Genomic DNA, 19,641 nt, shown 5'->3' on the forward strand with positions numbered 1-19,641 from the left:
CAGTTATACGCGTAATTCAACTTAAAGTAACATCAGTGTGACTTTTGTTGTTGCAGATTAGATGACAAATAACTTATATTAGGGTTATAAGATGTTAGTTTAAGCAGAACTGTTAATTTTTTCTTGCTAGTTATTTATTGTTCGCTTGTTTTTTTATGGTTATTAATTGCTTTTTTGGCATTAATTGTTCTTTTTTTTGAGAATTTTAATTGAATTGTTAATATGCTTCATAGTAAACTTAGTGATCGGTGGCGCACCCAAAATATTGTGTCGCGTGCCATAAGTGGCACGCGTGCCACTGGTTCGCCATCCCTGTCCTAGGTTTTAACGCAAAGACTAGGTAAAAGTCCGAAGTGGAATCCTATTAAAGATACTTCCGACTTTTACCAAGTCACTTCGGTAAATCCCAAGTTTTACCGGTGACACTTAGGATCTACCAAACTTCGAGCTTTTACAGTTACACATATAAACTGAGTTTCATAAAAATGAGCGGTGAGACTTCGTGTAATTTTTAATTTACGAGCAAATTTTTGAGTCGAGCAAAATATTAATCTGTGATTATTGGAGAAAAAAAACTATCATTTAAAAAAAAACTGTTATTAAAAAACTCCAAAAATTATAAAAAAGACCTGAATAATTCCAATTTATTTTTTTTATTTTAATTTTGATGAAATTCACAAAAGAATTTTTTTCATGACATGCCCCAACAAATTATGAAAACAGTTATTCCCAACAATAATAATAATTATTAGAAAAAAATTACCTGTATTTTCGTACCATTAGAGCAAAATTCTGAACACTTTACTGAAATTTTTACATTTTTATAATAATAGTTTCGTAATAATAAAGAAAGTGTTGGGTGGTGTAGATAGCATGACATTTGTGTGATTGCCTAAAAATGCTGGTATTATGCAAAGAAAAGAAAAAAGGAAGAAGAAAATTACATATCGTATATGTCACTCTAATCAGCTATCAACTAGGAGATAATTCGTCAAAAGCCGTTAAACACAAGAAAGTAAAGAAGAGAAAAAAAGTGAGTTTTACTGATAAGTTTTGACTTAAACTACTAAAAACTCAGTGCTAGAAAAGTAAGGAAAAAAGAAATGTCGAAAAGAGTGTGACACGAAAGAGATAATGAAGCACGACAAATCACGTACGCTCGGAGAATACGCTCGCAAGCAACTGTCACTTTGACGGTACAAAGAGTCAAATGGCAGCAATCGTCATTCGTTCTGAGATTCTGTTCTAAGTGATCGACACCCCCATTCAAGAAAAGTTGCCAAAGGAGAGAGAAGGGGTGACCGAAAAGCAAAACAAGAAAGCCAACAGCGTCATCAGTTTTCGTAAAACAACTGTGGTTAAATTTAAATCTCTCACTTCTTGCGCGTTTACCGACGTCCATGTTTAACATGGCATTATCCCAAAGGTCTATCTGAAACATGAAATTATTCTAAGGAATGATCTTGAAGACAACAACGTACAATGCTGCTCGCTCTTTTGTTTTAACGTTAACTGAAGCAAGTTGTGTGTTCATAAAAAGTGAAATTGATCATTGCAATTATTGTAATAATTTGTGCTGACATTTGGAGTAAAAGTGCGATTTTAATTGTGTTTTCGGCCTTTAGTTCCATATTTTTATGGCATCAACTAATTCTTTTATATTTCTTCAAAAAGTAATAGTTTAAAAATTAGTGGTGATTAATAATTTTCATATTTATAAAACTTTCATGGGATTACTATGCAAAGGATTAAAGTTTTGGCAATTGATTTATCAAAGCGTCAAGCCAGATTACATCCAAAAAGGGAGAAAGGTAAGGAGAACTGATATTTTAAATTGTGATTTATTTTGATATTCAGTACTTGTTAGTGATTTCATTAGTACCTATTGAAATAAATGCATATGATTGTTTTAATTTTTTAGTTAAATATTATTTCAGGAAACGATAGTTTGCAACAATTATTTATTATTTTTAATTATTTTATTAATTAATGGTTTAAAAACTTTTGAATAATGAGGTACATAAATTTGTACATAATTTTCAACTGGGTAATTTTAAATTTAAAAAAAATCGGTAGATTATTATATGTTGTTTCTGAGTAATGAAATTTCGAGAAAGTCATATCTATACAAGCTTCTACTTCTCTTATTCTATGAAGATCACCCATATTTTAATGATTATATATCATATTTCCATATATATATCATATATCCACCCATATCTCCCATATTTTAGTAATTAAAAATCTTAATCTATAGGAGAAAAATATTTGTGCAGAAAAAATACTCATTTGTGCCAGAATTCGCCTTTTTCTTTCTTTTTTTAATCAAAGTACTTTGAAGCAGACCTTTTTTTCTTAACTTTTTTAACTCAAAAGATTTTTTGGGTGTTTTTAATAACTCCTTTGCTTTTTTCGGGCCGTATTGTGTAAAAATTTTAAAGCTAAATTAAATAGGGTTTTTAAGATAAATTTTAAAACAAAATACATTATAATATTTTTTGTAAACCACAGAGATATTAAAATATCGTCTGGGGAACTTAAAATGTTTATTCAGTGGCTTCCGGATAGGAAAAAAAATCATTCAATATATTTATGTATTTATTTTTATCAAAAATAAAAAGTGGTAGGAAAATTAGGCTCGTCATGATTAGAAATTATCTAATAGGTTTCAAGTCACGTTTAACAATACTCCGAGCAAATAACTAAAATTTTAAACATCACAGCGCTGAAATTATTTAAAACTTGATGGTAGTTACAAAAAAAAACTTTTAATTTAGTTTAAACATAAATATGCTATCACTTATCTAACATCAAGATTAGTACCAAAAAAATAAAAAATTGTTATTAATTAAGGAGATTCTTCTCAAAATTTTCAAACACATCAATAATATCAACTTTTACGCCAATTGCAAAATATTTCACCCAGTCATAGTAAAATAATGATTAAAATACCTAAGTTAAGGTAAGAATTATTTCAAGTCCACAAGAAGTTATACACACCTTTGCGTCATTTATTTATTTATTTATAGTTACTTGTTACAGACAGATGTGCAGGCTTGAGTGCTCGATGTAACGGCTTATAAGTCCTGATCTCTGCTTGATCGTAGGTTCATTAACACAAGTATTTAAATCTTAACGGATTTGGCACAACTAAGGCAAGTTTAATGTAACACTAATTAACAAAAAGATAAATAAACAATTTTATTTTTACTTTAAATCAATGCTACCAATGAAATGTTTAACGTTAAATATTTTAGTTCTAAAACTATTTTGTCTGAATAATAAATGTATGCTATGCAAATATAGAATTTTTACTTTAAATTTAGCTTACATGTACGAGGTCAATTAACACAAAATGTATGCATATTATACTTTGGCACGCTTTTTATTTCTAGTAGCCAGTGATCTGTTTCGACGAAAAATCACAACAAATGAATTAGAATTAGCAAAAATTTAGTGAAATAGGTTACAGTAAAAAAAAATGAAGCATCATAGATAATTTTTGATCAGATCATTCGATTTTCATATCATTCGATACTCGTGTTCAAGAGATCCACTATAATTTCTTAAAAAAGAAGATCCAGGTTCCGATAATGTAGGTTACAAAATTGAATGCTACTTTCTCTCAATATATCCTCTTTTAGGGATACGGGAACATGATCCTAAAAATGTCTTGAGTAATAGAGGTCCAATTTAGAAATCCAGAAGCTGTAGGTACAAAATTGTCAAGGGCGACCCCGCTATTTGCTGTTTGTAGTGTTGGACTAAATGTACATCATGTTTGAGTACAAGATACTTTTCAATGATTTTTAAGAGAGAATCGTGATATAGTTAGAAAATGCATGCTTTATTTATTTAATTGTTTGTCAATTCATAATTCTAATAGGCAATAAGTATCTGAGGAAAAAAATTTATTCATAAATTTCATGGCTTTAAAAGCTTTATGATGAATTAGGCACTCGGTTGCAGCGATTGTTAAAAGTTTGATTCTTTTAATGTTTTTATCTTGAGCGGTTTTTGCCATACTTCTAGAACTAATCACGTAAATTGGATTTTTTTTTGTCTTACATGTGTATCTATTTAATCCAAAGACAATTTTATTGTGAAAATTTTTTTAATCATTATTTGTTATATATGCGAAAATTTTTTGATTGCTAAGGGCTAAAACTTTTTGCGCTCTTTGTAATAATTTAATGATTCAAGATTTGAATGAAATCAGTTGAATTTATTTCTGAGGAATAACAATTCTAAAATATCGTATCATACTAATTATCATTACAAATAGTTACGACGTATAATTTAAAATTGTGCTTTTTTATGTTTTTTTACCGTACTTTATAAGGAAGCACGTTGTAGTGTGTGAAATTAATCACAGTACTAGTTCTCGAAATTTAAAATTTTTACCAATTTTTGAAAAAAATTGAGTTTTGAAAAAAAAGTCAAAGTGTCTGGAAAAAACCGGACTTAAAGAGGTTCTAAGAACAAGTTATTGCGAAGAATCGATGCACTGAACAATGTTTATAAAAAGACACGTCAAAAAAGGAATTAAGAAATTTATTTTGTGATTGTTTTCCTTTTCTAGTTCCGTGTCAAAGATCGATTTTCTCTTAAGATCATTTCAGATATTATTATGTGTAAGGCATATCAACAGATAACACCTACGATAAAAGTTTTTATTCTGTCTATAAACATTCAGCAGCTAAACTATAATATGATGTTGTTTAGTAGAGTAAACAATTTTTTTAAACAAGTATAATGCTGTAAAGAATTACAATGTTGATTAATATTGTCATAACTCAAAGGTAGTAAATTTTCAGTTTTAAAAGAACGTTAATATGAGTAAGAATAATGATTGAGAAAATAAATTATCAAAGCTCTGTTTCTTGAATCCATCACGTCCTAAAGCTGCCATGTACTTTTTCAACAAAAAAAAAACTTTATTATTTCATTTTTAAATTTATATTGTAGAAACGAAGTATATTTATCAAAAATACATTAACAATATGATTACGTGTGTAGATTTTACGCAACATCAACGCCTGGCCTGGTTAAGAACGAATACGAGTAAAGTTCTTGTTCGTATAAATCCAGTGTGTAAAAAAATGGTATATTATGGTGGGTACTTGCGTCTTTATTGTTACAAAAAGACACTTATGAGAAAGAAACATTCCATTATTTAAGGAACATTGAAATGATCTATTGCAAAAAATTTTAAATTAAAACTTGAATGTTATAGCAATTAATCGTTTTTAACCTGTTTTAGTTTATGCCTTAACATTCAGTGTACTTTGAGTAGACAACTAAAGAAGTACTAAAAATTTTCAACTTTTAATTTACTTTTCTCATAATAGGTAAAAATTACGGTGAAAAGGGGCACTAATAAGTAATGACTGATAGTCTTGTACTAGCCGCAGTAACGCAAAAAGTATAAGAACGACACCGTTTTAAGCAATATTAATATTTAATACAGGGTGTTTCTTAGCGACCACCCTTAATGTATATTTTGATAATTCCTGCAATAAAATGAATCATAACGCCTATGGATTAGAGATGATAATGATCCTATACCTTCAGCTGGGAACCGCGTGCTGCTTACGGAACAACTGAGAATTGCAATAACTGAAAAATAAAGATGCAAAGGTTTTATTAGTCAGAGTAGTGGTTGGTGTCAAAAAAGTCACTGTTCAAGTGGTAAGGGTCGACCTCTTTTTTCGACCTCTTTTCCACTCTCCCTCCATAAAATCACGGAATTTTGTGGTGAACTTTAGTGGCCTCTTAAAAGGCCTACCAAAACATAATAATAAAATAAAAATAAAATAAATCCCAATGGCTTGTTATTTTATATACCTGGATTTGGTTTCTTTCTCTCTCCTTTTTCAGAAAAAGCTTTTTTTGACTGTATACATTTAATGCTGTAGAATTTAATCAAGCACATAGATCTATATTGCACGTCTGTTATAAGTATAAAAAGCATAAACACTTTTTTATTATTGAATTTACGTAGTTTCTACAGTTTCCAATCCAGCATAGTGTTTTGTTTTATCGATTTATGTAAATTTTTGCGTGTTTTTATAAAACATCCGCAGATTCCAAGTGGGCCTTCATTTTTTTTTTCAATTATTGGTAGCAAAGATCTAAATGTAGATGTATAGTATTTTTTACTTTAAAAAAAAAAGAAAAGAAAAGAAAAAGAATTATAAGTAATAATGGTCACATTCGATAGCGTTTTGATTTTGTCATCATTTACTACATCTCATACGGCCAACGGGGAGCCCTGGGCATAACCTTCATTATTTTTGAAGAAAATTTTTTCTATTCGAAAAGAAATTTATTCTTTTATTATTTATTCTAGGTGATCTACTAATAAATGGTTTTTAAAAACATTCAACCAGGAAATATAAATTAATATAAACACGTGCATATGAAATACAATTAACGTGTGTACGTTTTGGCAACATTAAAAATAGTTTAGCTCTTTTTTACCTAGATTACTGATTATTTTCCTGAATGTAACTGTAAAACATTTTCATCCAAAAACGTAAAATCTAACAGCTATACCTGTACATTGAGATATATCGCTCTGCTTCGCAAAAATGGACAAATTAAAATGCGTTTGAGATTTTAACCTATAAATGCATGAATCCATAATAATTTTTTTTTGAATAATCACATGAGTAAAATATAATTAATATGATCGCATAAAAAGATACTAAGTTTTATCGAAATATTTTTGTTTTTATTGTTGAACAATGTTTTTATCAGACACTGATTATTCCAATGCAATAAATTCTTCTGATATGGATGAGTAATTGTTTTGTGATATTCTGTATTGAATTACTGTTCACTATTAGCCATGGACACTTTCGAACAATAGTGTAAATTTGCTATATTGTTTTGGAGCCTTCAGAGCTTAAAATAGAATTTTAACAGATTTTTGAATTATTGAAAAATTACTATTTATATTTAATTTGTATTTAGAAAATTAATATAAGACAAACATGTTTTTTTTCAAAGAACTAAGGTATACAAAATTTTCACAGTAGTATTTTCTTAGTATATTTTCATTAGTAGAATAATAGCATAAAATATTAATATTAGTTACAAAATCGAAGCATAATAATTATTGATTTACCATCATAAAACAATCGTAAGGGGCATATACAAGTATTGTATCTCAATATGCAAATTATATTTATATATACAAATATTCTAAGGGTACTTATTCTGCCAAACGATAAAAAAAAGAGTAAATAATCTCTAAAATTTGACACTATTTTTGCTTTCCTGAGACAAGTGCTTATCGGTATTTAATACAAAAATTCCAATGGTTTTCATTGCAATTTTATGTTAAGCATTAATTATTTAAATATAGTGATCAATATCGTTTCAAATTAAATTCGTTTTACAAAGTACCAAATATTAAAATACATTTTTTTAACATTAGAGAAACTTCCGAATTGGCAACTATGTTTTTTTGATAAAACTCTGTCAAGTAATAAAAAATCAGACTATAAAAGCTGCATGCTTAATAGGAAACATGTTCTGAAACACTTTAAACCCTGTTTACTTATTTGTTTTTTACAATCACTTTTGTGAAAGTGAAGACATAGCATTTAGTGGAAATCTTTATTTGAGTTAGATAAAAAGTAAAAGAATTGTTCATATGCAGCGCAATAAAATGTCAATAATCTTCAATTTGACACAATAAAATATTTTGTGTCCTTCTTAATTTATTTTTAAAAAATCAGGAAGTGTTTTTGTATACCAGGCGAGTAGCAATAATTATAAGAGATTTTATGTAAAATTTAGATCATATAAGTTGATTCTATCCTTTTGCAAATAATAGATGGTCTGAGCAATATTTTTTAAATGCATGAATCGTTTTTGTAGAATAGCCAAGAATTTATAAAGTATTATAGTTTTATGCACAGAAATGCCAATTTGAATCAGTTATGGTCAGCAAATGTTACGTTTTAATACTCGAATATTGGTTTAGTAGTAGTAGTAATCTGATGATCAGTTTTGGAGCTCTAAGCTTCATTAATGCGCTTATAGCTCTCATGGATAAAGGGAGACAAAATTAGAGATTGAGTTCTTTAAAAGAGCTTAGTAGATAGCGAAAAGGACATTACGGATATGATTTTTTTATAGTCAGTTTCATTCGGTTTAGTAAATTTGATTTAAAGTGATTTTACCAGCCACGATATAAAAATATTTCAAGCAAATCATAAAGTGCTACTTTGTTCCAGTTATCTCATGCACTTATGTTATCTTAAGCACTGACTGAAAGTATTTCCAAAATCAACTATATTCTTCAAAAATTACTGCTAAAATCTCAACCATTTAATGAAATACTTTGCAGAAAGAGGAGCAGTTGGCATCGATATTCGTAATAATTGGTGCATTTCACAATGATCTGCAAACAGAAAATTATTGTCTGTTATGTAATTCATCGTAATTTGCTGACCATAACTGATATATATATATATATATATATATATATATATATATATATATATATATATATATATATATATATATATATATATATATATATATATATATATATATATATATATATATATATATATATATATATATATATATATATATATATATATATATCCCGCATGTATGTATGTGTAGATGTTTTTTATGAATTCATTATTCCCTGATAGTTTCTTTTTCTTGTAAAAAAGCGAATAAATTAGTCAAAAAATATTGATGATAGCATAAAGAAAATTTGGATGAAATAATAACAGATAAATTTGATAAGAAGGATCAAGTAAAATTCAAGAAACAGTTTTCTTTATTCCCCCAAAAGCTAATTATAGGATAATAAAAAAGATTTTTGCATCACTTATCCCTTTTTATTATTCAGAGATAGCGTCAGAATTGCGAAATATGCGTAAAAATTTATAAAGAATTTTATGTATGCGAAGGTATTCTGACCCCACCTATCATTGAAATTTCTTATCACTTGATTAGACAGCTAGCCTGGAGATCTTTTTCTAACTCCTCGTCACAATATTCACGTATTTTTTTCGAAAAAACGCCGTTACATAACCGCAAAAGTATCTAGAATGACTTTATGTGAACAAAATGTTTCATAAATTTATTTAATAAGCGGATTTTTTTTAACGAAAATATTAATCATTATATTTTTAATAATCGGAATATTTTTAAATTTTTATTCGTCAAAGAACACAAGTTAATCTTCCTAAGGTTCTCTTATTACCTCTTCCAATACTTTTTCATTTTTATATTATGAGTAATTTATTTGAATTTCTCATTGCTCACTTTGAAATTTCGTTGTCACTATTTATTTCATTCAACCATCATTTTTTTCTTCCCATTTCAATTTTAAAACACAGTAAAACTTATTTTACGTTAAAATTTTCTTGTAATGTGTCAATTTATTTGCTTTTTTTTTTTTCAATTTTTAATCTCTCACTCATTCGTACGACAAGGATAATTTTAACCTTAGGTTTCTAAGGCGTTTTGGCAAAGTTTCAGGGATTTTTATGCTTTTGTCAATGTCAACAGGATGCTCTTTTGAACGCTTGTTTCTTTATTCAAAATAAAACACAACAACGTTATAATGTAGTTAGAAATATACAATATGACGTCATTTCTAAAGATTTTAATTAAAAGTGCTTAATTATTGAACAATAAGAGAAGTATTTTAATGCTAGAGGGCGCCACTCCAGCTCATTTCGCATGCTCATTAGATGTTTCGGTATTTTAGTCTAGTTTTGTATACATGTCGGCAAGTTCTAAAACTAGGCCAGCGGTTTCCAATTTTTTTCAGCTATGGAACTCTAAATGATCGTACTTTTTTCAGTGCGTAAAAACAATTGTGAGCGTATTAACCAATAAAAAACTATTTTATTTTTAAAACGTTTAAAAAGAGGAATGGTTTTTTTTTTAAATCTTTTTTTTTTAATCTGCAATCTTAAATTAGGTTTCATATCCAACAGTTAAATTCACTTTAAGCTGTATTTAAATAAGATTTTGGGATATATACATGAATGAAAATTAAACAAGCCATTATGGTTTATGTTAAAATGAAAGCTAAAAGAACTGTTATTATCGTTGAAAATGGTTATCAGGGAAACATATAGTTCATTATTATTAATGTTTCATTATTAATGTTACAATTTTTCTTAAATGTAGGTTCTTTTCATAATATATTCAAAATATTGTTCTTGAAAAATATATAAATTTTTTAAACTAAAATACTTTGCTATTACTTTTTTATTGGCCTTTTACTTTAATTTTATAAAAACAAAAGAAAAAATCAATAAATAACAGATTACTAATTAGATAGGAATATAAATAAGGTTTCAAAAATTATTACTGTGAGGTAATCAAAAGTCTTAATTCTCGGAATCCCTTTTACCTTTCCAAGAGCCCTGGGGTTACGCAGAACACCATTTGGGAACCACTGAGCTACGTAACGTATAGATATTATAAAAATTTTGATCTATATACATTGTAATTAATTTATCTATTGTACAGTCCGCAAAAAAAAAGATATCACCCTGAATAACTTTCGTTCTAATGATCCGATTTTCACGAACTAAGTGTCAATCTTAATGGTTTCTAGGGGTGACCTCAAATATGCTAATTAATTAGTGCTAACTATTAATTAAGTTTTGAAATCAGACACAAAAACGTACTTTCTCTGAATAAACATATATTTTTTTTTACATATTTGGAATCTAGACACTTGAATTAGGGGGGGTAGACAAAAATTTAAAACAATTGGGTCGTAAATTGGGTTGCAATAAAGGTTTATATATTTGGCGATAGTCCAGAAAACCGCCAAAAAAAGTCGCCTGCGCAAATAAATATTTTAAGATAACCCATTGACTGATTCAAAAGAGAAACGCTTAATTTTACTAGGTTGCTAGGCAACCAATTTCTGACTGTAAAAAAATTGAAATAATGTTTTGTGATTGCTCTGAGAGGTTTAATTAATAGTTAATAGAAAACATCTCGAAGTTTCTAGGCAATAGACAATTTTTAAGTTCATTCATGTCCAAAAAGCAAAAAAAAAAAAAAAAAAAAAAAAAAACATTATTTTATTCTCCTTTGAAAAGAAAATTTGAATCGATTTATAAGTTTTTAGAATTTAAATACATGAACTTTTTATCTGATATTATTTAGATTATGCTATTTTTGCTATGTTTATTCGAGGATTTCATACTAAAATCAAATTAACATAACTTATACAAAATTTTAGTTATAAACAAAATTAGCTATATACAAAATTTTAGGGATAATGATTTTTACAGCTTTAATCGAGTCTTCTAGGCATGAAAGTTTGAAGAAAAAAAAAGTGCTTGAAAAATAAAATGTAGATTGTATAGTAATTCTAATGCACATTCACAAGGTTTTCTATAATTTACGATATTTCTTTTTTCTATAACTCAATGAATTGCTGAATGTTTAGTGACATTTTAAAAACATTGAAATATTTTATGTTTAAGAATAAGATATTGAAATAATATGTTGCATATTGTATGATTCATTGTTTAAAAAATTGCTTCATTTTGCTAGATATTTACGTTACATGGTTTTCTTTGGATAAAGATGATTAGCAAATAGCATCCACATGTTTCGATACATTCTGAAACTTACGTTCGCAAATTCACCATAAAATGTCGCACAGCATATTCTTCAATTACGATAAGCTACATTTACCACCAAATACTGCTACTATGATTATTTTTGTTTTCTTATATATATATATATATCTGATATGATACTCTCTTTTTAAACAGAGCTCGTAAGGCCCTTAAGATACTGAAATGGGGACACGAAAACTTAAAAGATTTTTTTTTCCTAATGCCCGCCTATGTTAACATCTGTCAATTCAGGCATCTACAGGGTGACAGATATCTGTGTTACCTAAGGATTCCTAACGAGCATCAAACATTCTCAAAATTAAGTGTTCATTCACTGGAAAATTTAGTGTTTATTCAATTTAAGAACTGTTCCTTCACTTGGTTATTTTACTACTTATTATTTAAACCACCAAAAGCTTAAAACAATATTATGTAAGTTATCTAAATTTTTTTTTACATAATTTGCATTTAATAACAAATATGTCAACATGCATTTAACAACAAATACGTCATTTAGCTAAAATTACAAATTTTGAAATTTTTATGATTTTTTTTTAAAGACAAGCTAAGCTTAAGTATTCCATCATTGGTTAGTTTACCCTATAAGATTTTGAGAAATTTGCGATGTTGTGAGAGATGCTTAAAAATATTGACTACGTATTTTTATTAATATTTATAAAATATATATTCAAGAAATTGATGAATATTTTATTCCAAATTTATTCATTCGTATGTATATTATTGAAATTTTATCAGTTATTGAGAAAAAAAAAACTAAAAAATAAAAAATAATCACATTAAAAAAGCACAATCTGTTGTATAATCATATTCTATCAGAAGCATGCTTTTATAAAACTCCACATTCTCTGAATAAAATGTATTTTATTCAATAAAATGTTTTATTCAAATTTCTTTACTAAATTGCAAATAGAATTTTAGACGACTAAAAAAGAAACATTGTATTTTATAGCTTAAAAAAATAAAAATGAAAAGATAAGCAAACGATTATTAGCGAAAAAAATATGAATGAAATTTTATGCTAAGCACGCGAAGTCAAGTTCCTCGCAAGTTTATCACATTTTAATATTAATCGCCCCATTTAATCATTTCTTCATTGTCGCCAAATTATTTTTTTAAAAATAATTAATTTTAATTTTTCTCAGCTTCTAATAAATAAAAACAGTTGAAACTTTAGATTTTTCAATTGAAAAATATGTAGATTAATATGGTATAAAAAAATTCATACCTTATAATTCAAAAATTTTTCATCCTTAATTTAATTAAATAATAAAAAATAATTAACAATTATTAAAAATTATTTTTTTCATGAAATTATCTTTGGGTAAATGAGTTTTATGACTGGGTGAAATTTTCTTCGAATTGCTTTATTAGTTTTTAAAATATGACTAAAAACGTAAAAAGTGAAATTAACATTAAGGGGTACGAACTTTGGATCGCTCTCCTGACCAAACTATGGGGACCATATTTCCCAGATTGCGGCTACCCCCTATATTTTGAAGATTAAGAATCCAAATATGTAAGAAAAAATATATGTTTATTCAGAGAAAGTACGTTTTTGTGTCTGATTTCGTAACTTAATTAATAGTTAGCACTAATTAATTAGCATATTTGAGGTCACCCCCAAGAACCATTAAGATTAACACTTAGTTCGTGAAAATCCGATCATTAGAACGGAAGTTATTCAGGGTGATATCTTCTTTTTTTTGCGGACTGTACTTTACGATTTTACACTTATATATTTCATTGCTACTTAGAAATTACATTTGGAACAAATAGTTCATAGAATTTCTCCATTTGCAAGTACTCAATTAAGCATTTTGTTTACTTCTTTTGCTTTCTTCTTTTCTACAACATGTTTACTTCTTTTATTCTAACATTATCTCGAAAAATGTATAAACAAAAAAGAAACTTAAAGAAAATGAAAAAAAATTTAAAATATACGTATCAAAATAGGAAATATAGAGCTAGTATACCAAAGTTAAAGAAGAAAAAATAGGTTAAATCAATGAATAACGTATTTCCGGCTGATCTCTATTGTTAAAATCTCCCTCCTGCTTTAATGATTAAGCGTCATTATTAAGTGTCTGCTATCTCCCTTCTGCCTTAATTATTAAACGTCATTGAAACTAAAATATGACTCTAAATTATGTTGGCAGCGTAAATTAATAAATGAAATTAAAATTGAATTATAGACGCTTATTTATTTGTAAGAACTGTTCGTTTTAAACCTTCTATATTTGTTTTAGCTCTTTGTTGCCAACACGGAAAAGTAATTTAATAAGTTTTGTAATAATATACGCTCTAATATCTTACATCTATACATATATTTCTCTTACACGGTGACAAAAAAAGCCTCATTACAACTCCCCGAATGGCAACGCTAGAAAATCGACTAATGATTGCCGCTAAAAATGTCACATGCAAAATCTAGCTGAGATGGCTCAACATATAGCGCTTTAAAAACGGAAACTGTAATAACCAGAGAGAGCGTAAGCTAGGCAGAAGAAGTCTTCGTCGATAGATCTCTATTTTAGTACAGTCAAACCTTCAAGGTACCGAAACTTCCGTTCACTGTAACCGGGAGTTCCCTATATCCGTTACGCAGGCAATTTAACTAATGGTTCCCAAACTCCTCCCTTTTATTACACATTATTCAAATAAATGACTGAAAAATATTATGTAGTAGCAAAAAATGTGTTATTTTTCATTACTCTTTGTCTTGCGTACAAAAAAACTTAGTAATCTTCAGCTGATGAGCAATCCTCAACATCAGATATGGAAAAACTTGCTGACTCTCAGATAATTTTTCCTGAATTTCTGTTATTCCGCTTTTTAAACCTGTCTAACCTGCCATTCGAGCACATAAAAGTAGTCTCATAAAATCGCTTAGCAAAATCATCGATAATTGTCTAGATACTTCGATTGGTGAACCACTTCAGTAATGCTTCTTCAACATCTTTGTGATCCGCTTTTCTCAACTTTTTTCTGCCATCTAAGTTTTTTTCATGAGCAGAAGTTATAATTGTTTATTTTTCCATATATTACAAACTGCAGATTTGGATAGTTCATATTCCCTGCAAATATCAGCTTGATTGCATCCATTTTCAATTTCTCTGATTATGCCCATTTTATCACTATTATCTACTCTTGAAGTAGAAATTTCTAAATTATTACAAAAAAAATCAGTTGAAGACAGAAAAAAGTTCATTATTTCAACTTCCTCACTTTTTTGGTTCACTATATCCACAAAAAATAACATTATCCATGTATAGCAAGGCACTGGACCGAACATTTCGTTCACTATATCCGGGAGTTCACTATAAACCGTGTTCGCTATAGCGGGGTTTGACTGTATTTTGTAGAAAGCGCTTTTTTTTCTCGAATTTATAGATTACGAATTTATTTGACGATTTTTGATTTATATAACGAATTTGCACTGGCAAGGTATGCAATAAATGTTCCAGCTGTACCGCTATGGCTCAGGAGATAGAGCGTTCGCCTTCCAATGCGGCGAACCGGGTTTGAATCCCAGCCGATACGAATTCCGCGATCCGGCTTGCACCGACCACAGGGCTGACGTGAAATATCCTCAGTGGTAGACGGATCATGGGTTGGAGTCCCCTTGCCGTCAGGCTAACCGTGGGAGGTTCTCGTAGTCTTCCTCCCCATGTAACGCAAATGTGGGTTAGTTCCATCAAAAAGTCCTCCACGAAGGCAAATTTCTCCCAATACTCGATCCAGGAGTTCCCTTGTCTTCTGGATTGGGTTCAAAATTACAAGGCTACGGAAGTAAACATTAGTAGTCGTAAACTCATAAAATTGGGTCGACTGTTCAACGACGGTTTTAAAATAAAATAAAATGTTCTAGCTCTTTTCAGTACAGATAGGATGTTTAAAGGACTTAAATTTTTTGTTAACGGGCTTGAAAAAGAATTTAAAACAACATTGGACAAACTAAACGCGCCTTAAACAGTGTCTCTACATATTGAAGAAGCAAGATAGATATGTTCGGTATCAAATCATCTATTGCTGCACGTTATTGGAATGTTGGGCAAATGTCTAATTTCAATAAAGCCAAAATTCTTTCCACCCCTGTCACATCAGTTCATCGAGATGCCATGGAATCAATTTTCATTCATATAAAATCCTGATAACCTTTTCCCCTCGGCAACCGCAGTTTTTCTAGTTTTTTCCTCCCTCCTTTTATTTAGCAGAAAACTTAATGTTCTGTTTTCTTTAATCACAGCTGCTGAGTCTTGAGAGTAGGTGCCTATTTCGGAGCGCTTGAAAAGTGTCGACTTTTTCCACTTTTATAATTTATAAAGCTAATGAAGTATTTGCATAGTCTTAAGTATATTCTTTGCTTCAGTTTCTTGAGATTATTCATTTCATATCACCTAAGTTTATTTTTTTGTTTATTTTCTGCAAACAATTCTGCTATCCAGTTTTTTTTTGCTCGTTACCCTTAACGCTTGCTATGTAATATTTTTGTTTAATGACAATAAACAGTTTGAAACATCAAAATTAAAACTTACTCCTCCTTTAGTATAAAGTCTCGATTTTCAATAATAATCAAAAACATAAAAATAGCGTAAGATAATATTAGGAATAAATGAAATGAAGGATAAATAAGAAATTGTACAGGTAAATACCTTCACAGTTCTTTTTTATATGCTGGTTACAACCAAGGACATGACGATTCACGAAAGGACATGACGACAATTAATTTCTTATGCTATGTAGAGAAACATAATTTTTTTAAAGTTCAAAATCAAAAACAGATAGTTTAATTGGTGTTATATTATGAGCACGAATATACTGCATCATGCAAGTGTATTCTAATAAAGAAATATCTTTTTTATTTTTCGTGATGCGTTTAAACGAGCATTTTCAAGAATAAACTTGTACATTCAAAACTTAACTGTCCAGTAGTTTTTTTTTTATTATACAGGGTGTTTATAAAGTCCCGGACCCATTTTGATGTTTAATAACTCATAAAATAATAAGGATAGATTAAAATTAATAACATAAATGGTTAGATAGACTCAAAAAGTTTCATGACCCTTGTCAATGAGCTTCCACGTGTGCCCCCTTTGTCACACGGAGAATATCAAGTCGATAGTCAATTTCATCCCAGGTAGCGGCAAGCATGTCGGCATCCACAGAGGCTCTTGCTTTCTCTTGTGGTGTATGCATTCTCCTTAATATCCGCTCGAATAAAACATCGCATAGAAAAGTACTACATAGAACAAACACATCAAAAGCAAACATAACATTGCAATAGTTGCCAAAAACAAAAGAGAGAAAAATGCAATTAATAAGCAGACGATATTTAGAAAAGTTCAGATATTTAGACTGCAGACGATATTTACAAAAGTAAAGACAATCAAACCTGAAAAAGAAAATATATGAGTTATTTCATCAATAAATGCCATAAGTTTGTTTATATCTTCATTATTTTATGAGTTATTAAACATCAAAATGGGTCCGGGAATTTATAAACACCCTGTATATAAAAAAATGATTCTCGAAATAAACGAAGAAAAAATAATCCCATCTCGCAGCTGTTTTTTACAACAATTGGGTATAATATGAAAAAAACACAACTACTTCGATTTAGTAGGAACAACATATGACGCAATGCTAAACGAATGGAATTTAGTTGTTGTTTATTTAGTTATTGCTATTAGTAGTTGTTGTTATTTGTTTTAGTTGTTGTTGTTTATTTAGTTGTATTTAGTTTCAATAACTTTTCTTTATAATGCAATAAAATCTGGCGAGCAGCTATTTAAACGATCGAACACTTCGTTTGTTTATTTGTGGCTTGAAGTTATGCCGTTCATGGGTTAAATTTAGTAGGAACAACACAACCTGTGACGTAGGCTATATTATACCCAATTGCAAGTTACTGTTGTGTGCTACATATATACATAAACTTTTTTTGAACTCTTTTTATGGAGAATGCTGGTAAATTATGTCACCGTGGAATTGAGAAAAATATTTATTTTACAATAAACTAAGATGAACAACAAGCAATAGATCGGTAAGTCTACTCCTTTAATTAATTATTTTAATTAAAACAAAACTAATAGTGTTTATCTAAGCCACACAACCAACCCATATAGACAATATAAGTATAAAAATAATATTATACGATTTATCGTTTTGCTATTAAACGATATTTCATATTTAAAATGAAAGAGAACTTGGATTTAAATTAGATTTCAGTTATTAATAAGGGAGGTGATAAAGTCAAGGAGATTGTGATTATATCATCCTTTATTTTTTTTTATTCTTTATTAAATTTAAACGAAATAAAAATAAATAAAGACATTATGGAATTTTCGCTTATCAGTAAGTATTGAATTCTTTTAAGGTGGAAAGTTAACTCGTGATAACTGTAGATAAAGTGCCAAACTGTCAATGGCAAGCTAATGCATCAATATAAGACAAAAATTAAGGAAAATTTGCACAATTTAAATCAATTTCACGTGTGTCATAACGAATTTAATAAGATAATAAAAGTGGCTATGATTTAGAATATACAGTAGAGAGCAAAAGTTTGAAAAGTTTTACTTTCGATATGTTTTTTTGTGTTAACCTTTTCTGTAAGCAAAATTTCTTAACTATGTAAGACAGTAATTTGGTGGAGGGATCACATGAAACTTCATTGAAAATTTTTAAAAAATTATAATGTCTTCAGAAAATTAGTTTAAATTCCAATAAACTCACAGATACGCTGATAAATATTAAACTACTGAGAAGAACACCGCTTGGAACAACAAAAAACCGTAATCGTATAAATTTTCTTAATTTTCAAAACTAACACGAATTGGTTATTAGATATTGTTGTAGGTTTAAATGAACATATGTTTGTGAACAAATGTTTTAAATTAAGTGCTATAAAATTCAATTTTCTTTCAAGAAATAACTGAAATGTATCATAAACTATCCAATTTTGTTATCATCTTCAAAAACTACTACTAATATAAAAAACTTGTAAAAAAATTACTAATTAAAACATATTAGTGAAATACAAACTTTTCAATAATAAATTTTAATTTAATATTTCAAGTTGTTTATTTTTGTTTTATACATAATCTACCTTCCTTAATCTTTAAAAACTTTTCGAAACAATAAAACGTTTGTACGTTTTTACTCATAATATTACCTTTTTAAATAACTTAAAAGCACATTGTATTATCTTTTGTCCCACTCAAACTTACACGAAAAAAAAAATATCTATCAACGTAAAAATTGCATAATCATCGTATAAATCGAATTTCTTCCCTTTAATTTTTTTTACGTGTTGTATAAAATTGGGAAGCGACAGGCATAATTTTGTTTTTCTTATGGTGGCACACTTCTCAATAAGTTTGCCCTCCCCAACATCGCCTAAATAAGGGAGGCCTCCTCACTGCTTACCATAAACGGAAAATCCAACCCTTTACTAGTCTGGACGTAGTGACATGTTTCGTAATAATCCCCACTGCGCAGTTTGTGTTCGTTACATCCAACTACTAAATTTATCCGAGTGGAGGCCTTCACTTTTCTATGAGGTGTTAGTTCACCCCGGCTACAAAAAGATGAATACGATTATAGCGGGATTCAAGTACAAGCCCGCTACTCAAACATTCAGAGAGCTTAGCGGGTATGATCTTTTTTTTGGGGGGATGATATATTAATACAAATTAAAAGAGAACACAGCAAATAATCCAAGTCACTCTGTAGCCCAGAATATGTGGGAAGTGGTAGCCCATCGGTTAGAGCAACGGACTTCGGTCTGGAGGGGTCAGGATTCAATCGTCAAAGTATACCCACTAAGTACATATGATGTACGGGTTTGTAAACTCTGTGGAATCGAAAATCCTTTGGTTGGTCGCTGAGCAGTACCTAGGGCAAAAGGATTTGGAGAAATTATCCTTCCCTTTCAGATCTGTGTCTAAATTGTGTAAGTGGCTTCACAAAGGAGTAGTACTGCCATCGA

General features: G+C 29.0%; 1 protein-coding gene across 1 annotated transcript in view; it reads left to right on the forward strand.

The window, feature by feature from the left end:
• The first annotated feature begins 1,020 nt into the window (after positions 1–1,020).
• The window catches only part of LOC107455606 (uncharacterized), a 56,749-nt gene continuing 38,128 nt past the window's right edge, over positions 1,021–19,641 (forward strand). The window contains exon 1 of the mRNA XM_016073231.5: positions 1,021–1,811. The gene's annotated coding sequence lies outside the window, so the exon portion shown is untranslated. The remainder of the gene's footprint in view (positions 1,812–19,641) is intronic.

Source organism: Parasteatoda tepidariorum, chromosome 1 (genome assembly GCF_982258835.1).
Source record: "Parasteatoda tepidariorum strain Cologne lab strain chromosome 1, Ptep-v5.0, whole genome shotgun sequence".
Taxonomy (NCBI): Eukaryota; Metazoa; Arthropoda; class Arachnida; order Araneae; family Theridiidae; genus Parasteatoda; species Parasteatoda tepidariorum.